General features: G+C 43.7%; 1 protein-coding gene and 1 long non-coding RNA gene across 4 annotated transcripts in view; one reads left to right on the top strand and one right to left on the bottom strand.

Moving 5' to 3' along the window:
* Window positions 1-24781, bottom strand: part of LOC142406563 (uncharacterized) — a 35674-nt gene extending 10893 nt beyond the window's left edge. The window contains exons 1-3 of one of the 2 annotated variants that reach the window (XR_012774610.1): window positions 24500-24781; window positions 22939-23032; window positions 13434-13513 (exon numbers count right to left, since the gene is read on the bottom strand). This is a non-coding gene — a long non-coding RNA (uncharacterized LOC142406563). The remainder of the gene's footprint in view (window positions 1-13433; window positions 13514-22938; window positions 23033-24499) is intronic. The other variant, XR_012774609.1, reaches the window with a different exon arrangement.
* Window positions 24782-25063: 282 nt separating this feature from the next.
* Window positions 25064-26990, top strand: part of LOC142405293 (la-related protein 4B-like) — a 57363-nt gene continuing 55436 nt past the window's right edge. For both annotated transcript variants that reach the window (XM_075492415.1, XM_075492414.1), the window contains exon 1: window positions 25064-25420. The gene's annotated coding sequence lies outside the window, so the exon portion shown is untranslated. The remainder of the gene's footprint in view (window positions 25421-26990) is intronic.

Genomic DNA, 26990 nt, shown 5'->3' with positions numbered 1-26990 from the left:
TCGTTAGGCAACTACATTTTTTGAACAAATGTAACCTGACAGCAGGGCTTTATCCCAGATCGACATTGGTGTAGTGGCGTGCTTGTGTATTTTTTTGACATGGTGCTGGGATCCTGCAAGCTAAAAGTACCAACCACAGCCTTGCAGAGAACAATTATTTAAGGTGAACAAGCCGCTGAGGATATCCTGAAACCTGCTCTGCTGCAGATGAAAAAGCAAAATCCCTTCTGCTCACCCCAGGAGACATCCAAGGCTTGATTCAGCTGCCTAAACTCAAGTGTGTTGTGCCGTTGGAGACACCACTGGGCACCTGTAATATTCACATAGATATGACACAGAACGTATGAAGTAACATCCGAAGGGCAGGTCAGGTGATACACTAGGTTATCCCAAAATCCACCTGATGGATTGGTGAATTGTCAAACACCTAGTTTGTCTAGTCACTGGCCAGCTGCATCACTCTGCATGAAGTGTGTTGACCAGGGGGCATGATTCAGTTGCCATCACATAAATATGTGGAGCCATCCCAGACACTCTGGAATAGCTGCCTTGCGTTACTGATTCAGATGAGTCTAGGTCTTCTATGGACTCTAGAAATGTTGGTCAGAATGGACCTCCAGAGGTCACCTGGTCCAGCCTGAACATCCCAAGCCAGAATTCATGGCCACTGTCTCTTGTTATATTATCTGATGCTAGTGAAGCTAAGAGGAAGAACAACGATTCTCCTACAATGCCACTTCTCTGTGGAGCAATAGCATAACAGCACAGCCTCTAGCAGACAACCTGTGAAACGCTACGTAACTCTTTTAGAACAGAGTACATGGACATTATATGTTGTCTGAACCTTTTTTGATGTGGTAAAACCAGATTTAGCTTAGGCATAGCAAATACAGCTATCTAAGCTACATTTAAACACTGCACCTACAGCAACCATAAACTTCACAAATGGCTGTCCTCCCTTCAGCTTTGCCAGAAAGATTAAGGATTTATTCCATGATATTTTCTTCCCATACCTATCACTACACCCTGGAGACCAATGACATGAACCCCATGCACTGCTGGAAATCCCTATGTCACCTATACTGTCATAATGGGTAACAGTCGGTGCTGCAGAGCCCTTCGAACATAAAAATGGCCACAGATGTCAGGCCAAGATCCATCTGGTGCAGTATTTTGTCTCTGATATGTGGCCAAAAGTGGATGCCTAGGGAAAAAATTGCAGAATATGTAAAAATAATAAATCGTGGTATTTTCTCAGAATAAATGCCAGGTCTGACACCACTGGTGGCCCGGGAACTTCCTAAGCCAGAGGAGATATTTTTGGATTTAATACTAGCACATTACTCTCTATGGACAGTTTACACTTAAATCCATGCACATCTAGATACCTCTGATCCAGGCTGGTTAGGGCTGAAAAGTGTGATCTTGCAAGTCCCTGCCCAACTACTCCAAGTAATCTCTCCATCGTTCTAGACGAACATTGAACCAGGGAGCATACACAGATGTTACAGTTCAAAGCCTAGGAAATATGAAAGCAGTGGCATGTTCTTTGAACCCTACCTCACATCTACTCAATGTACATTCACAGATATTGAGGCCAGAATAAATCCGTAGATCATCTAGTCTGATTTCCACACTAAAAAATAACTGTATCTAATAATTGTATCCAATTATTGCACCTATCATTTGGAATGTGGAGTCAGCTTGCAGATAAAAACCCTTTAACGTAGGTTTTTACACCTGAGCTAAGTATCTAAATTTGTGCTATAGTCATTGCCAATGCAGCTAGTACATTCCAGGAGTCTGGGAGTGCTCTTCAGCTCACCCTGATGTAAAGACCTACATCTACTGAGCTGAGCAGCTCTCCAAGCCCCACTGGTGAAACGGACGACCTTGCCATTACCGGGAATGAGAGCTCAGAAAGCTAGCCCACATTTGGGAGTCTTGACCTACAAGGTGAACCAGACTCCTTATATTGATAAAAATCAGCTCCCAGAATGACATCTGAAACTGCCTGGAAGTTCATGTGGTTTTACGACTGGGTACGTCAGCCTGAAGTTTCAAACTCTGCAGTTATTAACTTTTGAAAGACTGCTTTCCAAAAGGGTTAATGAGTCATATCACTAGCTGATAGAAATGCCAATCAACAGGGATCAGCTGTAGAATAATTAGATGCAGAATGTGAGCATTAGGTATGCACAGAAGTTACAAAACCCAAGAGATAGTGTAAAATTGCAGTTCCTAGGGAGCTGAATCTCAAGAAACCCTTGGTCAAAGCACCCCAAATTTTGATCCCTTTCCACTACTTTCATGGCAAGTAACAGTTTACAATATAATTCAAATTAGCTTATATATTTTTAAGTATTTAGACCCTTAAGTAGGCATTCAACTTTATTGTAACACACAATCACTCCATTGAAAATTATCTGATGACTACATTTGGAAAATGCATGCATTTTAGTGGCTGATAACATCTGCAGTCACCTAGCAACATATTTGTGACAGTGACCTGGTAAATTGTAGAATGACATTTTTAACTGTTTAGCCACTGGGCTGAGTAGGTTTTTCCGATTTCAGTCAGACCCAGTATTAGATTGCATGTATGGCAAAAAAAGGAATTAGGCATACAAACACATGGAGAGTGAATATTACAATATTAGAAAAAGCATTGTGACTTTGGAAAAGTATTCCTGAGATTCCACGGAAATAATGCTGAGAAGTTTTTCCCACCTTCCTCTTTTCTCATTCACAGACAAAAAATGATTATGGCCATAGATCTGCAATCACCTCACCACAGAACAGCTTTCATTTGCCTTGGTAGCTTAAACTATGTCAGGTATATTGACTGTCTGACTTTCAGGCTATTAAGGACATGTGCTGGTTTTGGCTGGGATGGAGTTAATTTTCTTCACAGTAGCTAGTATGGGGCTGTGTTTTGGATTTGTGCTGAAAACAGTGTTGATAACACAGGGATGTTTTTGTTATTGCTGAGCAGTGCTTACACAGAGTCAAGGCCTTTTCTGCTTCTCACCCCATCCCACCAGCGAGGAGGCTGGGGCTGCACAAGAAGCTGGGAGGGGACACGGCTGGGACAGCTGACCCCAACTGACCAAAGGGCTATTCCATACCATATGGCATCGTGCTCAGAACATAAAGCTGGGGGAAGAAGAAGGAAGGGGAGGGACGTTCGGAGTGATGGCGTTTGTCTTCCCAAGTAACCGTTACGCGTGATGGAGCCCTGCTTTCCTGGAGATGGCTGAACACCTGCCTGCCCATGGGAAGCAGTGAATGAATTCCTTGTTTTGCTTTGCTGGCGTGCGCAGCTTTTGCTTTACCTATTAAACTGTCTTTATCTCATCCCAGGAGTTTTTTCACTTTCACTCTTCTGATTCTCTCCCCCATCCCACTGGTGGGGAGTGAGTGAGCAGCTGTGTGGACCTTAGTTGCTGGCTGGGGTTAAACCACAACAGTCCTTTTTGGCACCCAACGTGGGGCTCAAAGGGTTCGACATAACAACAGGCTTGATTGGAATGTGCTAGATTGAATTTACAGCTGTTATTGCTGTTTAGCTATTAATTGGCAGGCTCTTGTGCTTGCCATGGGGCTTGCTTGCCTTACTGTATATTAGAGTCTAGTGCTCGTTAGTGGCTGCTTTTTGCTTTCGCTGCTTGCCGTACTGCTGTACTGCTGATCGTCTTACTCTGCTGTGCATGGGAACATTTTGATAACAGCAATGGCCATGCTATATATATGCATATAGAACAAATTAAATTATGTACTAATCCTGGAAACAGTCATATGAAAAATTCACAAGTTATTGTACCTTCTGAGCTTTAGCTATAGCAGGTCTGTGTCTTTCATCTGAAACACAGAGAAATGACCTTTCAGTTATATACAACATGATTTTCAGCTTTTTATGGCCTGTGAGTTTGCTTCTTCATAGCCTTGCTACAGTGAGCTCAGCAGCAGCAGAGATAAAACTTCCATAAGCACTTTGTTCCTCTGACCTGCTGACAATACACAGCGTTTGATGCACAGTTTCAGTTCAGCTCATATGCAGATGTATGACTGAACACATGTCCACCAGCTTGCTAGGTTGGGTGGGATTCAGCTCTCCCCAAACTAGACACCAACGTTGGTCAGCCAACTCATGCTTTGTGGTCTACTGCCTGTATTGATTAAACTTCCATTGCCTAGAGTGAGTTAAGACACCTGTGGGGTCTTTAGCAGAGGGGAAAGAATAACGAATGCTGAATCATGCATGAATAATGAAATCATATCCCTCCCCTGGTCTCTTTTAGGTTTTATACAACATACAAAATGCAAATGTCCCTTCCAGGTCAATGTCTTATGGGGTTGTTAAACCACAGGTTCCAAGCTGGCTCAATCCACATTTCCACCCACTGCAATTTGTGCATGAACGTTCATTCCTTGTTGCAAAAGGAAGTCACCCATGAAAAATTGTGAATGAACATGTAGAGACTGCAAGCTGAAAAACTATCCCCAAAATCTAGCTCACTGCATAGTGGCAGAGAATGTAAAGCAGAGGCGGGTAGTTGAGATGTTCTAGAAACCCTTGTGAGAAATTTGGATGGACCTTCCCAGAACATCTCAATGAGGATGTGGATTAAAAAAAAAAAAGTTTTCTTGTGAATGGCAGGTAACTCCATTAGCTAAAACTCTCCTCTCACAATATAATTGATCTAGTGCCTATATTTTCTAGACTTAGAAAGACCAGGTTTAATTTTGGCTCAGTCTTGTATTGCATGTAAAAAGGTATAATGGAGATGAGTATACTGAATCTGTGCACAGGAGTCAGGGCCTTATTAAGGCATTAGGTGGGCATAGATAGGAGATCGCAGCGCTCATTAATAAAAAGGCAGCACACAGTTTGGATATATCCCAATTAATTGGTGTTACTCTACATTTCATTTCATAACGTCTCCTATAAACCTGCATTCATGAGTGGAAAGAGCTTGTCCTGAAAGTAGTCCCTACTTAATACCCCTATAATTTCTCTTTAGAATCACGCTGTTGCTGTAATGCTCGTAAAACTACATGACAATGGTTAGGCAGCTGGTGTCATCTGATTGATGCTCATTACATTAATTATAAGTGTCTCACCAGTGTCTTCTGCTTCCCTGCCATCAGCTGGGGGGTGTCTTCTTTTGTCTCTGGAAGTTCTTTGGGGAAGGAACTAACTTCTGGGGAAAATATCCTGTCTTGCACAACAGGGGAGAATCACAGAATCATAGAATCATATTGGTTGGAAAAGACCTTTAAGATCATCGAGTCCAACTGTAAACCTAACACTACCGAGACCACCACTATACCATGTCCCTAAGCACCTCATCCAAACGTCTTTTAAATACTTCCAGGGATGGCGACTCAACCACTTCCCTGGGCAGCCTGTTCCAATGCTTGACAACCCTTTCAGGGAAGTAAAATTTCCTAATATCCAGTCTAAACCTCCCCTGGAGCAACCTGAGGCCATTTCCTCTCGTCCTATCACTTGTTACCTGGGAGAAGAGAAGAAGAAGGACCTTGACCTTTGACTGAAATCTCTGGACACTGTGGCTTATTGTCTAAGAACACAAACAGCCTGCATACACCTGGACAAAGCCTTCTGGTAAGAGAGAAAGTAGAAAGGAGCTCCTTCCTATGTGTCTGAAACCACCCATGGTGAGAACAAACCATAAAGGATCGATGAACACACAGGACTTGCACTGCTGCTGTTCATTGACATTTTTGGCTGAATTTATAAAAAAGACAGGAAATTTTTATCCAATAAAGTTAAAATTCACCTAGAAGAAAGGCTTATTGCCCTTCTCCAAAATTAAGAAATCGGTAAGTAGGATATTCCAGACAAATCCTCTTCAATTTTGGTGTTTCCTATCCGAGTATCTTGACCTTTCTAGCAACCTACCTCTCCCACTTCCTTCCTCCCTGCCCCACCCCATACATTCCTTCCTCCAGCATCGCTTACATACTTTCAGCTTTATGTGTATATAAGCAATGGCAGCTTTTGCCCATCCACTTGCTGAAACCTCCATGAGGACTCCTTGGGATCCTCTTGCAACTAGCACAATGCAAGGGCTTCCAGCATTCCACCCCCTGCAGCAGCAGGCCTGGGCCGCAGCTCCTCAGGAGAGTCATAGCCCAGTATGATTCATAAAAGGATGTTTTGGTGTGCTGCTATAACGTCAGCGAGCCACGAGTGACGGAGCTGCCTCTGCACTCAGAGCAGGCAGCCACACGCGGGCTTGCCCATGCACTGTGCAGCAGGACCACAACCTGGCTGCACGTCAGAAGCTTTGCAGAAGTGACAGGTGACATCCCGCAGGGTCGTGACTCTGAAAGGACATGGTACCAAACAACACCACAGTTATTAGGCACTAATACTACCTGTTGCGCTAGTAGTACTACCTGTCATACCAGTCATATGTCCTACTCGGCAGTGCCAAGTGTGGCTCTGCTCTGAGCCACCTTGATGGCATGGTTCCTCCCTCTTGTGCTCCTCTGTGGGGACACACAAACTGTCTCCAACCCTTCCTGCTTCCTTACCAGCAGCATTCCTCCCTTTCTTTAATACACAGGAGGAATCAGAGGAGCCCACAATGGTTCTGAGTCAGGATGACTGATGGATTTGAGTCCCCACACAAGGAAGTGGAGAGGGTCAGAAAGCGAGCAGTTCCTCCTGTCCCCCGTGACATCCTGTGCTATGGCTTCCCATGATGAAGTCTCCAAGGAATAGACTGTGTGTCCCAATAAGATAAGGTTACCTGATGAGTGGAGGGTTTGGTGAGGAAAGAGAGCTTTCCATCTATACCCCCAGCCCCAAAGGCTTACTAGCATTTAGCTCTATTGGTACCCCTACAATTAAAGATGCATGGCCATAGAGCTGGAACAGCGGCAGCAACCATGCGGTGCTGTCGAGTTCAACTGAAAAGCAGGATGAGCACAGGCACAATGACAATGCAACAATGTCCCAGCTCTTCATAGCATGAATGGAGCTAGTGCATGACTGCACAAAATTCATGTGCCCCAAGTCCCCTCCTCATTCAATTCTGCAGAGGATTTTATACATCTGTCTAGGTGAACTGGAGCAAAACCTGAGCCAAAAAAACCACGGAACTGAACATTCCCAAACTCTGAGAGGTCCAGATGAATTTGCCCAGCCCAGAAATCCCAAATCCAATCTTTTGTGAATTTTGGATCTGGAGATCAAGTCAGAGCTGTACTTCATGGCTTGGTCCCATCTTTAATATACAGAGAAAAAAATATGTCAGCCCTTAAAGCAATTCTTTTTTGTCTTGCATGACTGCCTTTCTGATTTCAGGACTTCAGTGATGACTAAAGACATGGTTATTACCAACTTGACCTCTCCCAGCAGAGGCATCTTCTTACCTACATGTTTCTTTGGGAGGCAATTATTTTCTTCCTACTTCTGAGGGTTGCAGTTTTGGAGCTAGTGCTTTCTTTCAAGCTCCCACAACCCCCTCAGGAACCTCTCCAGGTAAAAGCAAATGTTATCTCAAAGGGGTACTGAGGCTTTTATTACATCCTGACTTCACTTCTGTAATTCGTTATTTGCTGATCTGCCTGCCATTTCCCTGAGGCATTTGCAGGTCACGTTGAACTTCACTGTCAAAACCTAGATTTCTGAGCATTTTGCTTCTTTCCTGAGAGAACTTCTCTGATTTCATCCTGGTAAAGTGGTGGTTTCAGGCTGAAATTAGTTTTCTACTTATCAGCTTTTAATAGGTCATTTCCACTTCTCACCATTTTATTTTCCTGTTACTTCATTTGCTGTGTCCCATCTAGTAGCGATGACAGCCTTCTCCTCCTCAGTTGCTTTTCATCTCTTTCCTCTTTCCAAATCAGACTTACTGGTGAACATGCCAAAAACTGCCAAAGCCCCATAGTGTGTGCAGGCCCCCAGTGACTGAGTGCCCTCACCTACTGGTTCAGGTTACTCAACGTAGAGTCTGGTAAAGAGGGGGATTGACCAGGACTGGTTCCAGCCTCTTCTTCAAGTCTTCTGACAGGTTCTTCTTGCCTTTTCCCTCCTTTCTATCTTTGTCAGTGGTGAACCTCACACCTGTAAAAAAGCCAAGTGCATGGCTTATTTGCCACACGGCTGGTATGATGGACAATTTCTGCTTCAGTTGTCTGAAGAGGCATAGATACATATAACAGACTGTGAAAGACATAAATGCTAAGTCCATCATATGGATTTTCTAGTAATAGCTGGAGAATCTAAGAAGCCTTATTTGGGGAGACAATACTTGTGTAAGGGTAGCTGTTTTGTTGCACACTGAGATTTGCTACCAGCTAATGAGCAAAGTTTAGAAATCCCTTTAAAAGACTGTAGGTTTCTGTGTAAGCTACATGCATAAGGTCAAAGTCTGTCCCCAGTTCCACCTCCTTTATGCAGGTCCTCTCAAACTGCAAAGGGAAAAGAGCACTTACTTCGGTTTGTCTAGGGGAATAGTCACAAAACTGTTGTTGCCTGCCTCAGTCCCTCAGCCACGCTGAGAAGGTGGGTGCATTTGGTGGTGACCCTTGGCTGGGAGATCCTCTCAGTCGGTGACCAAGGCTGTTCTGAAACTTCCCCTACTCTGCTCCTAGAGGTGAATGGTGATGGGAAATGAGCTGTGCACTACTTTTCGAGCATGCTGAATTCAATTCAGCAGTGCTTACGGATGATTTAGCTTCTGGAAGGCACTCAAACATTCTAGATATGTCTGCTCTCGCATGTCTCCACCTGAGAAGCAGAGTAACTCCGCTGGCATGGAGCCAAACCCACACTACTCCTGTGGAACAACTTGGGGCACATAAGCTTGCCCACTGTGACCCAGTGGAGTGTCCCCAGCCTGTGGCACTGGTGCTGGACATGCATTCCAGAGTGCTGAGCATGGCATAACAACCTAGATGGAGGCAGTGGAAGGGAGCGGGAAATCCCAGGATGCCATTCCTTAAGCAGGCATATCCACATCACTCTTCAAAGAGGCCTGAAGGGTTTCTAGCTGCTGCCCACAAATGGGGTCCAGAGTAGTCAGACCTGCCATCTGCTCCAACTTGCTAGAATGCTAAATATGAGCATTCGGAAACCACAACAGATTGTTTCTAACTCTACAGGCATCTGCTTCCCAAGCACAGATCAAAACCACCCGGGCCATTGATTGTGCCTCCCCAGTGCAAACCCATCCTGCACTTTCTTCATGCTTGGCTGTGCCTTCATGCATGCGGATGCCCACACCCTCCCTCAGGACTGCACAAACATCTACCTCTGCCTGGTTTGTTTTGCCTCCACCTCCTGATAAATCTTGCTTGCCTCTCCCTTTCCTCACAGAATCCCAGACATCTGATTTCGTTCCTCCTGTCTGGTGCTTGTTGCCAGCACTGCTGAGTTCTGCCTTTTCCATACTTGCTCCACAAATACAGGGGCAGCCCATCCATGGAGACCGCGCTGAGCCCATCTCCATATGACAGACCTAAAGGCATAAGCAGGGGCATCTCTTCTGCTGCTCCCTAAGAAAAGTGAGGACCATAGCACGCCACAAGCATCTACCCTGGCATGCCCTGACAGCCAAGTGGAGAAACTATGCGAGATGATCGTTCTGCACCGGGCGGTTGGCAGGATTCCTTAGCTGTATTTCCAGATTTTGTAACATTTGGATGGCTTACTGAAGACAGTGAAAGTCTGATTTCAAAAGCTGGCTGGATTCACCAGGAAAACACTTTTAAAATTAGCTCTTTTTAACCACACTTTCACATTTCAATGGCTGCTGTATCGGTAGCAGCTGGGCTTAGAACCTAACTCCTGACATGGTTTGAATAAACTGAATGCTTACTGACAGTCCACTTCCAGTCTTCACATGGAAGCAAAATACAACAATGAAAGGTAAAAGCTATATACAAAAGCTTTTGGGGCTTTGCCTTGATGACACCAATGAGAGAATCCATGTTTATTAATATTTTCAATTTTTAGCACTTAGGCATAACATTTCAAAAAATATGTAGGTCAGATCTGGGTCTCACTTAAAGTCAGGAACAGCTTTTCTACTAGTTTCGATGAAATTAAAGTTCAATGCATTATCAGTGCTGTATCAGTATCTTCCAATTTGTATCCAGCATGAGCATGGCTAATAATTTTATGGTGAATGTTACGATCTATAAAAGGTTTTTCACATTCAACTTACTACCAGAATATGACATTTTAAAATGGTTCTAGCTGATACATGTACAGATAAGATCTCAAAAGTGTGAACACTCAGTATTTTAATGCAGAATATAAATAACAACCCAAAGGTAGTATTTTCATATTTCACTCCTTAACCCAGTTCTGGCCTACTTTGGGGTTCCATGCACAATTTTTTAAAGCCCGTATTTGGCAGAACAGCTGATCTTTGTTGTGAACAATTGGAATAATTATTCCAACACCAGGAAGTCATCGTTCATTAGCTCAGACTTCTTTAGTTGATTTTCATTTTTATTTTACGGATCCCTGATATGAACAGCCTTGATAACATGTCAGTAGTATTCTAAATTTTAGCCAGGTCTGCCATTCTCCCCCCAAACCAGGCAATTCAAGAAGTCTGACAATCTTGCCCCTGGCTTCTCTTTTCCTTTTGCTGCTAGAGGCCACTTGCACAGCAGATACCTGCATTGGTACCTACAGTACCAGGTCATCCTTGTGTGCTCTGAGCCAGGCAAGACCCTGGAGGGGTCTGACCCAGGCATGTATATCATGGAGCAGATTACTAATCCCAACTACTAACAAAGAAAGAAGAAAGCAAACAAGAAATGCAGCCTGGGAAGGAAGCCCTTTGAAATGCTGCAGTTTTTACACCTATTTATGTACCATCTGTTGGTCAGGGTTGTGCCTACAAGTACCGACTAGCATTTAATTTGAATGGGCCTGGAAAAGCAGAGTGGAGGGATAGTAAAGCAGCAGTGGAGAACATAGGCATCATTTTTTGCAGTGTGATACAACAGTGACTTGCTATCTTACTGCATGCATTCATTCATTCATTCATTCATTGTAAGGGGAATTTTTCAGCCGTCTTTTCCTTCCTGTCTGCAGTGTGAACCACAGCACCGTTCTGCAGCCATCTAACGAAAGCTATGCAGATCTCACCATGGATACCCATTTAAATACAGAAGTCACAGGACAGTTGCTATTTGTGTGCCTGAATGGAAGTCTATTGTGTTATTTTTTTTGCTCTAGTGAAGCAGAACAAACCCTTCTTTTTCTCTGTTTATATGAGGTGAAAAAACATACTGGTACTGACTTTCAGATAAAAACTCTTAGTAGTAGTCAGTTCCTGCTCACTTTGAGAACATCTGGGAATACAGAGACAGTCAGTCCATCTGTCCTGCTCCTACACTTAGGCAACATACCTACGATGTTAAATACCCTTCTCATTTCCTTTGTCTGATTACACCTCATGCTGTAGTCCCTTGTGGTCAAGGAGTTTCTTTTCTCCATTTGCCTGTATCTAGAAAAAACAGCAACTTCCAGGCACTACCCAAATACCAATTTTTGATATTATATTTTTATAGATATATATCTATCTAATATCATGCATGGAAATGAAAATTTTTTTAGTTGAGGTATTGAATCCAACCTCAGAAGACCTCAGCCTTGTCTCAGAGGGCCTGTGTCATCTTTGGTGCATAACCTCCCTCTGTACTTTGGCTTTCTATCTGTATTTTTGATTTGTTTTGCCACAGTGTCCTTGTCAGAGACTAGGTGCTCTTTGTGGTTGTGTTGTATAAACATATAAGCAAAAGATAGTTCTTGCTGCAGTAAGTTCACGTACTCAGAAGGAAACACTTTCTGAGAAAAAAGTAAAATTAAGGAGAAGGAAAGGAAAAAAATACGGAGATGCATAATGTATTTTCAGTAACATCTGAGAAGATGTATCCTCTGTACAGCCTTCTGCACAAGTCAGTGTGCAGTGCAAGGCCAGTGGTTCTCCACGTGAGCTAATTCTGCCCTGCCTCTCAGCATGACTGGTGAGCCTGCCTGGTATTACACCAGCATCACCAGACTGCTGCTGGTGCTGAGCCAGCTCAGGTGCCTCTACACAATGTGCGCTGGCTTTACTCATCTGTTCAGAGGGGGCACGCTTACTCAGAGCAGATCTGAAGCCTACATTCTCACATGCAACTTCGGCTCATTTTAAGACCTCCGATTTTTTAAAAGGAGGTTAAAGCACGTTGACAATGTTAACATCAATGAATTTTGTATATATTATCTTCAAGGACACTACGCTAAGTCTTGTCTTAGGGCACATCTGAAAGGATTCACCTTGCAGATTAAGACACCTGGTAGGTATCCACATGTGAATTGGACATCCAAGCTTTTGTTACAGTCAGTGGAGTCCAGAGATCTGCCCATCTCACCATAAAGTAGACCTCTTGGCACACAAACCAGTTGGCTAAGCTTAGATGCCTAGTGCCAGCTTTGCCTGTGGTATCCAAGACATTTACACAGAATTGCCAAACGTTAAACATGACCTTTCTCCTTCCAAAGTGGCAGCTGGAAGTTGGGGCCTATTACAGGGCATCTCAAATGGCACTAGACAAATATATGTGGGCAACTGAATCAGTCAGCTGGATAGCTCTCCAGGTTTCACTGCCTGTGATGGGAGTTTGGATATATCTCATGCATAGACATTTAATTAATCAGATAAATGCCACCCTGAATGTCACATAACAAGAGGACTATCTGACAATTTTTTTCCTTCCCAAAGGGTGGGAAGTTTGGCTCCAAGTTCCAAACCAGCTTCTCCCCAGAGCATCTTTCCTCCCAGAGGACATCAGGGGGCTCACCCAACTCTTCATGACCTTCCCTACCTCCAAGCAATACCCAGCCTGCCTTTAGCCGATGCACTGACACGGTTTTGTATACTGTTAGAATTAATTTAACTACAATGTAAGCCACTGGAAAGGAACAGTGTTTATCCAGGACTCAGCACCTCTCAGGCTTTCTCATTATTTACATAGTATTTATATTGCTCAGTGGTGCCAATCAGGGTAAGTATTTATTGCTTCAGGGTGTTTACTGCCCCATATCTGAATATAGCTTCTGCCCTGAAGAGCTTACAATTTAATTATAAAACAAGATGCCGGGAGTTTAAAAGAAGAGAGAAAGTTGATGAGCAAAAGAGGTAACAGTACTAGTCACAATGTCAGGAGAAGCAAAATATTTTTTATCCCACTCTGTTTATTTTTAAAAATTACATGCTTTTCAATTAAAAAAAAAACCAAACTGCATGCTTCATTTCTCTTTTTCCCCTTCCTGGTTCTCAATGCAATTTATATTTCTCAGTAGAAAGATTGCACTTCAAATAATTTTAACTTTCCATTTAATCCTATTTAATATTCTTTTTCATGTTTATAACTTCCATCTACGTACATACCATTGGTTCAGGTCTGTCTCTCACAAGCTGGGGGCTGCGTTATCAGCAGGGACATACCAGTCCTTTCTTTCCCTGGTGGTCTGTGAAGAGAGGCAGTTCACATTCATCCATTTTGCCTCAGTTCCTCTTGGTTTATTTGCCTGCCTGTGATCCAGCCTCCAGGCTGGACCATGTATCAACATGTAGGTTTCCTACTGGCCTCTCAGCAAGACCTCCTCTGGATTTCCTGGGACTATCAGTCCTGCTGTGCCATCTTGGGACATCACCCACCATTATCCCACACGCTCCTCCCCACTGAGTTCCAGCTCACCTCTATCTGCCACCCAACTCACTTCATAGGATCCAAGGACACACTTCCTCAGACACAAGATCACTTTTACCATTAATTTAAAAAGATAGTTTGCATTATCTCTGCAGGATACCCCCCACTTATTACTCAATTTGATGAAAATCAGAAACATATAACTACAAGTATTATCCATATTACAGAAGACACCAAAATGTGCTACTACTGTGCAACATACAGGAGAAGAGGTGCTAGAAGTGCAAAAGGCATTAAAGGCAGCATTAAGCTTTTTAAAAAATCACTGTGTATTGAAAATCAGGGTTTAGATGTACACTACATGCATTTGCACAGTTCATGTCCTATTCAAATTTCACAGCCGTACCCTCAGAGCTATCCTCTCTCCAGACACAGAAGAGGCACAGAAGGTTGGAGGCAAACACACTGCTTCTGTGCCAGAAAGCTGGTTGTGAAGAAAACGCCTCTTAGATGCGTAGGTCATAAAGCATTTGTCTCACCTGGGCTCATCTTTTTGCTACCAGGCATTGGCCTTTGCCAGGGAGCCTGGAAATAAGGCAGAATATTTTCTCACGCATGTATTTGTCCAGTAAACACTGAACCACCCACACATTTCACAGAAGCTACCAGATATGCTCCCAGCCCCACAGACCTAACTCAGAACTGACCTAGCTGTATTGAGGAGAGAAAAAACAGTATAAACGTGTTTTTCACTACTTGGCAGTTCTCATGGTGATTTTATCCATCTATAGTAATACCAAAAGGATGAATGATAGTAAGTTTTTGTCCAAAGTCAGTGTTAGCTGACCACTGCAGTCACAACAATCATGGCTGCCTGCCACCAGGAGAGAAAAGCTATGATATTTCCCTGACGCATTGAATTTTCCAATGTTGCATTTAGCTTAGTAAACAGCCAGCCGGAGCTTGCTAGTCATGCTTCCTATAGTATAAACTGATTTTGCTTTTGCTTTTAAAACAGATTTCTATTTCCCCTCTTACAGTGAAGGGGAAGTTAGAATTGAGATTGCACAAAAACTCTGCATAAACGATACTGTCTTTATGTGTACCTTGAGGTGCATGGTGATTTCCACACTGACCTAAGTATACCCAGTTTAGACATCTAACACGTGTCAGTAAGTTACAATGAGACATCTGTAGCAGTCACCATTCATGGGGCTTTCCTCCTTTTACAGGTCATTCCACTCCCAAAGTCTGGCACACATGATCCACTCAGGGGTGGCCACAGCTCTCAGCCTGGTACACCCAAATAACTGTACTTTCATCTCAGTGTGTCTTTTCTGATTTATTGTAGTTCAGTTTTGGTTTATCTTGATGCGATGCACTGGTGTCCTGGTTTCAGCTGGGATAGAGTTAATTTTCTTCCTAGTAGCTGGTATAGTGCTGTGTTTTGGATTTAGTATGAGAATAATGTTGATAACACACTGATGTTTCAGTTGTTGCTAAGTAGTGCTTACACTGGTCAAGGACTTTTCAGCTTCCCATGCTCTGCCAGGTGCACAAGAAGCTGGGAGAGGGCACAGCCGGGACAGCTGGCCCCAACTGGCCAAAGGGATATTCCATACCATACGATGTCATGCTCAGTATAGAAACTGGGGAGAGTTGGCTGGGGGGGCAGTGATCGGTGCTCGGGGACTGGCTGGGCATCAGTTGGCGGGTGGTGAGCGGTTGCATCATTTGTTTTTTTCCCTGGGTTTTGTTCCTCTCCCTCTCTCGTTATTTTCCTTTTCATTACAATTTATTATCATTATTGTTTTTATTATTATTATTATTATATTCCAATTATTAAACTGTTCTTATCTCAGCCCACGAGTTTTCTTACTTGTGCTCTTCAGATTCTCTCCCCCATTCCACCAGAGGCGGGGAGGGTGAGCGAGCGGCTGTGTGGTGCTTAGTTGCTAACTGAAGCTAAACCATGACAACTGGGCTGAAAACTGTGGTGATACAGAAACTCATTCTCTTATAAGCAGATCAGACGGCCTTTTTTCACGGGCAGCAATGACTGTTAGGGCAGTCTGGGCATCAGCATAGCTTCAGCTCCAGAGTTAATCCATCGCCACCAAGTGCTTGGCCCTGCTCAACCTGTGGATGATTTAAAAACCTGCATTTCTCAGCCTGGGTGATTCCATTAACCGGGCAGGAGCTACAAATACTAATCAAACAGTGAACACTCCTGTCCGCCTGCTTGGAGCCATGTACTCTGATAAAGCATGACAGAGACTTAGCAGGGAGAAGTAAGGCATGGATTAAAGAAAGGACCCATCAATATGATTGAAAAAAACCCACAAGATCCTAGGAAGGGGGAAACTTCCAGACTGGAAGAAAGATAGGAAGGTTTCAAGTAAACTAGCTGCTATTAAGTGTTGCCATCACAATTTGGAAGAGGAGAGAGTTGGTGTTGATGCTGGCTGTGATCACAGCTGAGTCAAGGAAGCACTAGGAAGACAGGAGGAGTAAACTCTGAACCCCTGCCTCCTTAGAGATAGTTGCTTTAGCCAGAGCTCTCTTGGAGAGTCTTGAAGCAGCCAGCAACCTGAGCAGAAGACTCTGTTGGAGATGAGGGAACAGATCAGTCAGAAATTTTTATGACAGCAACAGCAATTTATATAGGAAAACACTTCCTCTGAAAAATGTCCTGAGGATCAAGGCTCTCTGGTTAGAAACTTGTTTGAGATGCCAAGACCACTACCTGAAGCTTAAACTGAGAAGAAAGCATTTTGACTTCTCAAATAAGATTTAACTGCATATCTTTCTGAGCATTAGAAAACAACAGGTGCGGAAACCCTCCCTCTTGAAATTAACTGGAATCTTTCTGCTGGCCGAGAACCAGAAATGAATCCCCATGTCACGGAAAAGGGCTCTGCAACAGGGAAAAGGAGTCATAAGGCTGCACTGAATAGATCATCTCAACAATTTCTGGGATTCAGCAGCACAAAGTGATTTTTTTACAGGCCTCCAGAGAGTAACCGTCTTCTCCAACTGAGGGGGAAGAGGTGTAAAGAACAATCAGACATGACACTACAGAATATCAACAGCTAATGGTCTTTTCTTGTGGAATCATTGTTTCTTTCTCTGAGGGCCTGCCTGCTTTTACAGAGCACAAGAGACACATCGAAGAACCTGAGTAGAGTGTATATATGTTATACCGTATCTGTAGATTAAGGGCATAAAATATCTGAAGACAGGGCAGCAGAGGTTTCTTTAACATAGATAAACCCTGAGTAACTATGATGTATGGCAATTTAGAAGTATTTACAGGCAACGCTATTCAAATGCAAGACACAAAGCCACTGATCACAGTTCTGCCCCTCCACCCCAGGTGACAAGGATAGAGATCCTCTTAAAAAGGAGCTCAGAGACAACCAGCTCTGCTCTGGCCCTTTTTTTCACCCTTTCCTTAGAATTATAGGGAACTTAGAGTTGGTTTATCAGAGAGCAGGCAGAGGCTAGTGGGCATCTCTGGACAAAAAAAAAAAAAATCTATCTTGAAGTATATGTGCAACTGCACGTAAAATTAATGGTAAAATTAATTTAATTAATTAATTAAAAGTATTCAAGAATAATCCGTAGATTTTCAGGACTGGATGTTACTGATTCCCATTGACTACAGACCCTGCTTTCATGTGATTCATACTTGTGATGCATAAGCTTCCACTATCTATTTTTATTTATATAGCAGAGTACAGGTGATCCACAACACGATTAGCTTCTAGACATTTCAGCATGTGAAGAATGACACTTTTTTTTTTACTTATCTAATAATCACCTTGAGCCCTGCAGCTTCAGGAGCAGTAAGCCTGTAATTCAAAAGGATATGTGAAAAGAAAGAAACCAAAAAGGCCTCCAGTCTTGACTGATGAATACAACAACTGGGGTTTTCCTGCCACCTTTGCTGCTATCCTCCCTAATCACCTCTTCTAGCAAAAATACTCTTCACATCACCACGAAAGACGTAACCTCATAATCCAGTCATAAGGTGTAAACTCTCAAAAGAATCCCTTTTGTTGGATGTGTTTAATTATAAGCAGTAGCGTGTATTGGTTCTTGAAGCTGTGAAAAAAACATCAAGGCCAGGAACAATCAACTTAGGGGATGCTGAAATCAAGTGTCAGGTATTGTACATCTAGTACTTTGAAAAAGGATACATGGTCTCCTTGTTCAGACTGAGCAGTTTTGGTGCACCTGAAGAAGAGTGTAGCACAGTTGCCTGGAGCCAATTTTGCAATTCCACTGTTCTTGGCATGGTCTAGGCAGTCCCTTCCCAACTACACCAGCTGCCGGTGGTCTTAAAGGACTATGATAGCAGCTGGGAATCACTAGCACTGAAAGGGTGTTTTAGATACACTCCTTTCTATCCTGAGCTGCAACGACTGTAAAAAGCAGCAGTGTCAAAGAGATTACTGCAACCCACTATGCCCTTAGGAACTCCTGATAAGAAGGACTGTCCAGCACGCTGACATTAAAGCATCTCTCAGACCCCACAACTAGCCCACGGTATTTCAAAGTATTTTTTAAACTTAATAATAGTCACTGTTTTATGGCATTTGAAACACTAAACTGTGTCTGAATTTCTTGTGTATTTACCACAGTTGCCACCAAGTGCCCTTTATTATAAACCTGAAACTTTTAGCCACTTCACTATAGATAACCTGTCTTGTACCCATTACACATATGAAATTGCAGTCTGCAGCAGTTTTCTTCTGTGGTGTTAGGGTAAATTTACACCCTCAGCATCCTGCTGTTGTAGGTATTTGATGGGGAAGGAGAGGAAGGAGAACCCCAAAGCTGCCCAGTTGAAGCAACATCACTCAGACCATGCAGGCTACACAAGAACCCCTGACTCTGAAGAGTGAAGGACAATGTACTTCTTCACTTCCTCCGCCAGTACAGTCTTGCCTGTCTGCTAATGAACCAGGCTGCACTGTCACCATGCTCTTAGAAATATTGAAGTCCAACCCTTACAGCTCTATTACAAAAATCACACAAGCCCAGCTTCATAATCCATCCATAGCCCAATCTGATGAGGAAAAAAATCTCCTTCTGCCCTATACGAATTCAGATACTTGTATGTGAATACAGGTGTGAGTAGGATGCACACCCAGCACAGATTTAACGACGCACCAATCATCTGAAAACATCCACTTCTGTAATAGACAAGGTGAGGACTCCGATTTCCCTGTCCTTCAACACAGTACAGTTATTCATACAATGAGAATGGACTATCTCCATAACCAGTTAGCACTACAGTTTCCAAGTTCAAATGAACATTCAAGAAAAGTGAGTACAGAATCTAACTCTTCATTACCAAGTTTTACCATTTTCAGATGTGTTTCTTTATCCATTGAGGAATATATGCCCATGAATAAGAGCTAAAGGATCTTCATTATCACTATAACTGAACAGATAAACTTCTGATTAATTGTCTTTTAAAAGCTCTTTTGCATTTCTGTGTCACAGATACTTGATGCAGAGTTAAAGCAGAAAACCACATTTCTCCAAGTAAATTGAAAATGTAGGAGAGCTCTGTGATTTAAATTGTGTTCTATGTTAATAACACACGCTGTAATATTTAGTGATATGACTAATGCTACATTCAGGGACGTGTTGCTTCAGAACCACATTTTTTGTAATTAATGTTTCATTGGCCCGAATAAACTTCAAAAAAGAGACACTTCCTGAGTTCTACGCTTCGTCCTTTAGTACATAAATCTCTGTTATGACAGGCGGGTCATATTAAAAAGTCTATCTGATGCTAAATTGACTAATGGCCAAACAAAATGCTAATTTCAGTCAAGGTGTACATTTTACCTGAACGACTGGAAACAAAGGTGCCACAAATATGTTTCTATAGAGCATATTTGCTTATTTTTCAAGTCTTCAATATTTAAATTATTATCTTTCAACTTTTTATCCCAGCTCACTATTATGCCTTAGACAATATATGCCTTGTATAACTAGAAACATGTGATATCCATAGCTTTGCAAATCATTCATCTGGTGGCCTGAAATTTTTCATGCAATTTTCTTCACATATCTCCAACATAACTGAGAAGGAGAGAATCAAAACTGCATCCAAAAGCAAAGAAAAATAGAAACAGAAAATCTTTTTAAAATCTATGAAAACAAGACCAGGAAATACAATTAAAGATGCTCATGTTTGAAATGGGAAGTTTGGGGAATAAAAATATATGCATATATGGTCCCCACTGAATCCTAGTATAGGGCTCAAGAGGACAGAAATACAAAATTATGATATTTTTTCAGAGCAGACGCAACTTTTGCACAGGACCAGTTACAAGACTGAGCTCAAACATCTTCATGCCTTAGTTTGCCACCTGTTGATTGGGGATAAATACACTCATACTTTACACAGTGGTCACAATGATATTTAAAGAATGTTGTGAAATGCTCAGAAACAATAGTGACAGAATAACAAAAATAAGTACAAAGGCAGAAAACTGCTAAGAAAATGAGTTGATTTCAGATCCCTTCAGAAAATTCTTACTCAGCCACAAAATTTATATAAATTATACGATTTCTCATTAAGGTTTAATTAGCTTTTAAAAATGGGTTCAAGATAAAGAAACAAATACTGTCACAGATGAACAATAACTAAATTGAATACAGTATATTGCTCAGACCTGGAACGTGAGAGATCTGGTTTCATGTCCCGGCTCTGCTACAGACCTGCTATATATAGACAGAGTAAAGCCTGTATACTAGTCAGTCTGATGATAGTGTAAATTCCATGAAATAGGATGATAATTTTCAGATTTGTGATTATACCCAATTAACAGTAATTCTTACTGTTAAACCATCTCATGAAAGTTTGTAATCAGCTGCTGTAACAATGGTTTTAATATTTATGGTACCACCTATAGCTTAGACTTTTTTACACTGCGTTAATGAAAACCAAGGTTTAACGATGGCTGGCACCTACACCACAACCTTATTTTAAAATGGTCCTTATGTCTTAAAGAAACATGACTAACCTGCCGAAGGGACGAGGCTAGAGGGAAAAATCTGCTAAGTGTGGTTTTGTTTGAACTAGTTCTACAGCAGCACTTCACAATGTTTGTTACCAAACATAGCCAGCTGATCCAAGAAAGTCAGAAAGTGCACATGTTCATGTCGTCAATCATACGTGTAGGTACTCAGCGCTGCTATCTGTGCATTGGAATATCATTGCAGTCAAACTGAATTTTGGCACTGGATATAATTAAGAAATTGTCTCGTGATAGCCTTGCCACTATGCTATAAATGATTCTTCAACTAGAAAAGAAACAGATCCAAATTACCACATCTGTTTTTATCAGGACTGAATACTCTGTATTTACACATCTGCACTTAGTTGAGAAAATAAAGGTTATGTCATTACAAATCAAATAAGAAGAAAAGTTCTATTGGAACATATCTCTGGCTACCTCATCTGAATCTGGATCATTCCTACAGTTAGAGATGCATGAGTAACAGGGATCATAGATCTATGTGAGCAATAATGGACTTTTACCAGTTTACTTGATCATTAATTTTCATTTAGCTACAAAGGAAGCCTGAACATTTCACTAAACTATAGGATTCCACATAGAGCTAAGACTCAAATGTAGATATCTTGTATAATCTATTGGCAGGTCACTTCATCTCTCTTACTTTCCCCTCCCCTTGGAAGCAGTATTTAGTTTCTCCTCATCTTGGTCTCTTTGACTGTTGAGATGGTAGTCTACTTGGAATAGGGACTGTCTTTTACACAGACAGTCAACTATTTACTTGTGACCTATGAAAGATACTGACATAGAAATAATATCTATTTAAAATGCCACTCATCAAATCAATGCAATGCAGAGTGATTACTAGATTCTATTTAAGTTGCAGTTTTATGACAGGAATACCCATTGCGTGCAATCATTTAGTATCTTACATTTAAAAAGATCTCTCTCTTCCCGCAAAGCTGGGTAAGAGCATCAGGAACTGTAAAATATTACTTGGCTCATAAGATCTCACAAACTGCAAAGTATTGAGTGGTTTGTGGGTTTTGGCAAGCATTCCAGGCCAGCAATTCTTAAATACTGGTGATTCATGAAGCCTTATCCCATAGATCTGCAGGATAAAATATTTTGAGAATGCAACTACTAGAGTGCGCTTTAAAGGAGTGAAAAGGAAAAAAAAAAGGTAGCCCAAACCAGGAAATTCCTTACAAAGCAGAAATCTACTCCTGTTTTAGTGGAAGTTTTTATCACGTCACCTGAGTGCTTCACAAACTTTAATGAATTAATCCTCTATGCTCTTGTGAGGAAGGAAATATTATCCTTTGTATTATTAGAGGAAATCATAAAGACTGTAAAGCCCAAGCATTCCAGTACATTTAGTGATTTTTAAGGGTTGGAGTTTCTGTCTGCTCAATTCTAGGTTTAGCTTCCAGGAATACTGTATTTTTTGCAGTTCCTCTTCATAAGGAGTTATCTTCTTAAGTATACTAAATACCTCATTCTTTTTTGCTGAACTAGGAATCCCAATACAAAAACCTTATAAAATATAATTTTAACTATACCTCACTAATACATAGTCCCTTCTACACCTGTTTGACCACAGATCAAGAAAGAACCAACCAGTTTGTCTAATCTTGCTTGATTTTTGTGGACTAACAATCCTATTGTTCACACACTTTGTTCCTTCAGAGATGCACTCTCCCTCCAGACTGCTGAGTTTGAGCTGTGTAAGAAATAGGAGTAGTTTCTATTACCACACAGCATGCATTGTCGATTTGTAATATTTTACTCATATTTATGCACACATTCCTCAGCTACCAGCGTACCAAGGAAAAACTCAAATCTCTTTGATCTCAGCAGTGTGCCATTAAAAAATGGAAGCATTCAGTGATTAATTTCTACATCCCCCACACTGAGAAGAGAATTAGAAGTGGCCTAGGCACGTAGAAAACTCGTATTACTTTATGGAAAAAGTGCGGTAGTTTGACTGTTACTCAACCACAATAAAACAAGGAAACAAAAATCATAAACCCACACATATATATTGGCATGTCTATCAATATATAACATTTTTAACATTGGGCTTTTAAAAAATTTAGTCTCGGAGTATTTTTCTCCTTTAATAACAGGCAGTTAAGCTGCCTTGGGAAAAAATCTCAAACAAACAGAACAAACCCTATCCATTAAAGAAAACTCCTACCTACAATGAGGCTGTCTCCATGTGCTGGTCTCTGACAGAAATCAGTCGTTTTCTCTCTCACACATTCCTTTAGTTACAGAAAGGGAGATGAGCTCTGCAATCATAAACCCTGAATTAGCCGAAGGAATAACAGGAATAACAGGAATGTTGAGGCCCCTCTAGGACAAGGATATAATGGGGCTCATGATGTTAGACAGCTTGAAATTAGACCTTTCTTTTTTTTCCTTTTCTTGACAAGAACTGTAGTCTGCTGAAAAACAGTCTAGCATTAAAGAACAAAATTATATTGAGTTCCTTCATAAAATAAAAAAGACTTGGGAACAGCAATTGTTTCACCATTCTAGACTTTTAAGTAATCAATTCTTTATATAGCAGCTGCATGGTGACCACCTAAGGGATCAGTCCTATTTCCTGCACTGCTTGAGGTATCTTCTGTTCTTCTAAATACTTATGGTCAAAGCTAAGTTTTATTCCTTTTCCTGATCAGGCTCTACCCCTAGCCATCTTCCTTTGCTCAGGGTTTCTTCCTCATAACAATTATGTAAAACTGAAACAACTAAGGAAAACACCACCTGTGCTCACAGAAGCACTTGCCTGCCCAAGAATGAATGCTGAGACACACTTCCTTCAGATGAACAGTAAAGCTTCATGTCTGCTAAGACCCGACCTCATTTCAGGCACTATGATAGGCATTATTGCCTCTACTAGCTAGGGATTTGGAACAATACAGCAACCTTGAAAACAGTTCCAAAGGGCACTTGGGTGTCATTAGAATAGGTCTTCTAAGTTAATTGCAGTATTGTCTCTATGGGAATTTCTAGCAGGTACCCTGAAGGCAGGAATATGACTCTTATCAGTAAGGATTAAAAACAGGATGGAGAAGGCTCTATCTGGGTTCATTTGTGAGATGCAGATAGGCAGCAATGCATGGTGTAGGTATTTCTTGCCAGCTGGTTGTGAGGTGATGTAGTTTTGCCATGCTTGAGGTAGATGGCAAGCTGAGGACTGGGAGCAGCCCTGGAAGATGATTCTTTCTAGTGTGTTTTTTGAAGTCCTGAGAAGAAACCACGTTTTCCATTTGCCTAATTAACTGTAGTTAAAAACAAATTATGATCTGTACTAAATAACTAGAACTGTTTGACAAGACTTGTTTGTTTTGATCAAACAAAAGAACTCTTGAATCTCTTGGAATGCACCGCAGTTTTATATAACTGAAGATAGACTCTCTTCCCCAACTTGGTGAACTGAGGCCAAGAAGTCAGAAGAGTCCTACTGAGAGAATGGTCTCCTGGCTTTTATAATCTACATGAAACAGAAGGCTCTTTCATGAAATAGTCTACTTCTAAAATCCTCCTATTTATGTTTATGAATTCCTTTGGAAGCCACAACTACTCAGCCTTACTCCACAGAAGCTGCTGTATTAAGAGATAGAATATTCTGTGGTAGGGTCTGTAATTTTGGACAGGCATCTGGATCCTCCCATTGCTGCTGTGACAGTGCTTCAGAAGGCAACACCACACCCTGTGTCAACGCAAAGACCTGAAAGCGTTCCTGGACTTACAGCCCTCGGCAAAGGCAGCACCGGTAAGGCTCCCTGCCTGACCCCGCCGCCGCCGGCTGCTGCCCGAAGGACAAGCTGTTAAGACCAGTTCCGTCCCTTCTCAGCTTGAGGGAAACCTGCCGCGATGTGCGGGCCGCGCTCCCCTGAACGCCGCGGTGAAGGCCTGTCAGGGCTCCCGGGGGAGGCCGGACAGTCCCCCCAGCCACAAGGTGCCCACCGGGCCAGGAGGCGCCACTTCCCCGTCACGGGGAAGCGATCGACGCGGCCTCGGTGCCGCGCCGGGCGGCCCGGCGGCTGGAACACCGGGAGGCCCCAGCTGAGGCGACGGCCCCGCCGGCGGGGCTACGGCAAGTGCGAGGAGATAAAACGCCTCGGGTGGGCGGGCGGCGTTGGCCCGCCTCCGCGCGCTCATTCAGAGCGGGTGACGTCAGGCGCGTCACGTGCTGCCTCACGTCACGCCGCGCGCGGGGCCCCCTCCGCCAATCCGCGCGCACTGGTGCCGGCCGAGCGCGCCGCTCCGCGCGGTGCCGCCGACCAATCCCTTCCGCCGGCGGAGGAGGGACTTCCGCCGGGAGCCGGAAGCGGGTCTCTCATGCGAGCGGGTGGTTGAGTCTCGGCTCGGAGACGTTTCGGGCCCCGGAGCCGCCGCCGCCGCCTCCTCCTCCTCCGCGCCCCCCTCCCCGCTGTGCTGCCGCCGCCTGCTCCTCCTCCCGGCCCCCGCCCCGCTCTCCGCTCTCCTCCTTCTGGCATCCGGCGGCGGCGAGGCCCCGGCGGCGGCGGCGGCGCAGCGAGAGGCCCCGGCGCTAGCGGAAAGCCCGGCAGGAGCGAGAGGCCCCGGCGCCCAGCGGAGAGCCCCCCGTCCCCGCCCGTCTTCTCCCCGTCGAGGCCCGGCCCGAGGGCGGTGGCGGCTGCTGGTGACAGGTGAGTGCGAGGGGCCCTCCCGGGGCCCGCGTCCTCCCGGCGGCGGCGCCTGCTCGGGCCGCTCCCCCTCGCCTTCCCCATCTCCCGGTGCGAGGCGGAATGGCGGAGCCGGAGGAGCAGAGACACCCCCTGTTCCGCCACCCGCCACCCCCCCTCGCACCGGGGAGGCGGCCGGAGCCGCCATCTTCCCACCCGAGGCGGTTCCCGGGGGAGAGGTAGGAGGGAGGAGGAGGGATCCCGGCTTGGGGCCTTGATGGTGGCGGGGGGTAGGGCGAGTCATCGGGCTGGGCCGCCGGGGCCGCTCCCGCACTGCGGCCTCACCGAGCAGCGCTCGCTGCCCCGGCCCCGAATGGTGGCCGGGCAGCGGCCGAACGAGCTTTGCCCCCCGCGCCGGTTGGGCGCTGCCGAAGATCTCCGTGGGCAGCGAGTGCGAGCGCCTTTGGAGGCAGCGGGGAAGGGGAGCGCGGTGTGGAGGCATGCCTGAAGCACCGGCTGTGTAGCGCGTTCCGGCTGCCCGCCCTTGGCGGGTGGGGAGCCGTGACCCTCTCGAAGAGCAGGGCTGGAGGCAGCGGCAGGCGCGGGCGGGACCAGCCCCTCGCCCCTTGCTCCAGGCAGGTGCAGGGCAGCGCTGACTTTCCGTGAGAGCGGTGTCCCGAATCGGTGGATCGATTGTGCAGGAGGTGGCGGGCCAGCTGTGCTCCCAGGTTACGAAGCACCACTTGGAAGAGCAGCCGCCACACAAACCGTGCTTTGCCCCTAGGATTTTGTTGTCGTTGAGCCTTCGCTGGCTGCTTCAGCTGAGTTGTTTTCACTCTCAGTTTCAGTTTGTGCAGATGCTCAAAATTACTACGTAGCTCTGTCCACAGTTTAAACAGATGTGCACTTGCCAAACAATGTTGTACAAGATTCCTGTGTGGCAGATAAGTATAATTATTTTTATTCTGCAGGTAAGGGAATTGAGGCAAAGTGGTTAAGACTTGCCTGTGGCCACAGAGAGAGCGCTGGTTTCAAAACCACTGTTTAAACTTGAGTCACGGTTGGGGTAAAACCATGGGAATTCTGGCTTCCGATCCTGCGTCTTGTCTCTGGCCTAGTTTTGTTGGCCTCCGTCTGAATCCTTAGTAAAATTGGAGTAGGAATCTTTCTTAAGTACTGCCTCAGGATCGCTATTGAAAGGCTTTAACCTTTCATGTGGTTCAAGTTTCATCTCGAACTTACCTGGTTTGTAAGGATTGGATTAATTTTCAAAGGTCAAAGCATGTTGTGTTCTTTTTTTAAACTTGCTGGGATTTCACAACTCTAGGGTTTTGATTCTGATCTGGTAACTGTTTTTATCAGTTGAACTTTCACTTGTTTCCTGCTGACTTGTAAGCATTGCTTCAAGTTAATTCTCGAGATATGAAGCTAATCAGCTGAATCATTCTAGCTGTTAGAAGAACATTGATATTTTCTAATTTTTTTATTATTATTATTTTTTGTGGTGAGTGAAAGGGAGGAGAAAACTAAGGTGAGGCCTGATAAAGCACATACAGAAAACAGTATGTATTTTATATGTAATGTCTATAGGAAA

The sequence above is a fragment of the Mycteria americana genome, chromosome 2, assembly GCF_035582795.1.
Source record: "Mycteria americana isolate JAX WOST 10 ecotype Jacksonville Zoo and Gardens chromosome 2, USCA_MyAme_1.0, whole genome shotgun sequence".
Classification (NCBI taxonomy): domain Eukaryota; kingdom Metazoa; phylum Chordata; class Aves; order Ciconiiformes; family Ciconiidae; genus Mycteria; species Mycteria americana.
Note: the sequence above shows the minus strand (reverse complement) of the source record. Positions and strands in the feature narration are given on the sequence as shown.